Below are 2576 nucleotides of genomic sequence, written 5' to 3' on the forward strand. Positions count from 1 at the left end.
CACTGTTTCCTTTCTTCCAATAACAGCTTTAATGTTTAGACATGTCAACTTTCTAATATTTGATAACAGTCAGAGACAAGATGCATTTTTAAAGAAAATAAATAAAGTTAGAAAGGCACTGAAATCCAAAGAATGAAGGCAATGAGGTCCAAAAAATATACTGCTATCTGGGACCCAATGATTTGGCTCAATCAAAGCATTTTTGAAATGGTGCATTTCAAAGTATGGCTGTAATCCAGGATGTAAACAACTGGGATCCACTTTAGATCTGAACCAAAAGACTTGCAAGATGAAGTGAGGGGCAATTTTAACATCTTTGCCTGCAAGAACAGGAGAAAGAGGGTGTCTTGGCTACTCACTCCTACACCAGTGAGAGAAGCAGGTCAGAGAAGGAGGCTTTAAAACTGCTGTCTCCCAGCTACTCTTTGTTTAACATCTTTGCCTGCAAGAACAGGAGAAAGAGGGTGTCTTGGCTACTCACTACTACACCAGTGAGAGAAGCAGTCAGAGAAGGAGGCTTTAAAACTGCTGTCTCCCAGCTACTCTCTGCTTAACATCTTTGCCTGCAAGAACAGGAGAAAGAGGGTGTCTTGGCCACTCACTCCTACACCAGTGAGAGAAGCAAGTCAGAGAAGGAGGCTTTAAAACTGCTGTCTCCCAGCTGCTCTTTGCTTAACATCTTTGCCTACAAGAACAGGAGAAAGAAGGTGTCTTGGCTGCTCACTCCTACACCAGTGAGAGAAGCAGGTCAGAGAAGGAGGCTTTAAAACTGCTGTCTCCCAGCTGCTCTTTGCTTAACATCTTTGCCTGCAAGAACAGGAGAAAGAGGGTTGTGTTGCTGCTCCTGTTGGGTGGCTGATCCGACTCCAGCATTTCATCTGGTGCTGCTACTGCTCCTGGCTCCAGCGTTGTGTTGCTGCTCCAAGTTGTATTGCTGCTCCTGTTGTGTGGCTGTGAAGTCGCCCTTTGGCCTATGTTGTTGCACCCTGGAGAACTATTGTGTAGCTGCTTTTTATGAACACACTGTGTAGAGCTACTCCTTTAGGCTCGGAGCAGCCTGCTTGATTTCTATCTGTGAAGCTGCTTTTCTAGTCTGTGAAGCTGTCTATTGATACCCATTTGTGAAGCGACCCCTAACTGTGAAGCTGCGCCTTAATCTTTGTTAATATCTGTTAATAGCTGTATCCAACCGTCAGCCATCAGCTGACACCATACATCCTCGGCTTGCCAATGGTCAGTCATCCTTCCTCCATCCAATAGGAAACCTCTGCTGCTAGGGAATTAGATCTATCTGACTCTCTTATTGTTTTTCAGCATTATCTCTGCGTTTTTAAATTGGTAGTGGATTTAATAGGGTGTAGTGTAATTGTAGACTGGGGCGGTTCTGATTCATCTAACTACTGGAAGATTACCAACAGCTACAGGCTGTCTGAAGGCCATTAGTAGTGGCTAGTACCTCCCAAACTACTTTGTTTTTACAATTTGCACCTCCCCTGCCCTTACCCTTTTGGTTGCAGACTCAATACTGTTAATTGCCGAACTCTTGCCAATGTTATTGCACTGTAAGTGAAGGCCTTTGTAATCCTACTCCTCCTCATGTTTCGGCGACGGACAACGGACTAGCACTTTAATTAACGGAGGAATTCCTGTGGACTGCTAATTGCAATGTTATATGTGGACCGTCGTGTTAAGCTTGCATTCACACTTTACATCACGCACTTTATAATTTTCTCCAGTAACGGTCAAATGGCTGGGGAAAATTGGAGATGGTTCTATGAATCAGAGGAGTGGAACTATAGGAACGATGAAATTGATAGTTTGCCATCGGGACGGGTTAATGATATGCTATATAACAGTGCAATTCTAGAGTGTCATGATGTAGAGAAAGGGGGAGGTGGGGAGGGGGAGAGTTCCAGTTCTCGGGGGGCCCCCATAGAAGTTATGATGGGGAGGGGGAGATACGGGAAAGGGAGAGATAAAAAACTAATTCGGCCAATTCGTGAACAAATGCTGAGGAAAATTCCAAAATGTGCTCCTGACTTGGTAAACGTGGGTTCCAAGGTAGATGGTCCTCCGGGATTGAAGGTGGTGCTGTTGAACGCCAGATCTGTCAATGGGAAAACATCAATCATCCAGGATTTGATACTGGAGGAAAAGGCAGATCTGGCGTGCATCACGGAGACCTGGTTGGACGAGGCTGGAGGGGTGAATCTCACCCAGCTTTGCCCACCAGGTTACGCTGTGCAGCACCAACCGAGATCCGGGGGGCGGGGAGGCGGAGTTGCAATAGTCTATAAAGATTCCATCTCCTTGATCAGAGGCCCAGCCTTACAGTCGACCTTGTTTGAATGTGTCCACCTGAGGCTAGGGGACCGGGACAGAATAGGGCTGTTGTTGGTGTACCGACCACCCCGCTGCACCACGGCCGCCCTACCTGAGCTTGCAGAGTTGGTCTCGGGCCTGGCATTGGAGTCCCGGCGGCTTGTAGTGCTGGGGGACTTCAATGTCCATGCAGAGACCACTCTTTCAGGAGCGGCTCAGGACTTCATGGCTTCCATGGCAACTATGGGGCTGTC

The sequence above is a fragment of the Anolis sagrei genome, chromosome Y (assembly GCF_037176765.1).
Source record: "Anolis sagrei isolate rAnoSag1 chromosome Y, rAnoSag1.mat, whole genome shotgun sequence".
Lineage (NCBI taxonomy): Eukaryota > Metazoa > Chordata > Lepidosauria > Squamata > Dactyloidae > Anolis > Anolis sagrei.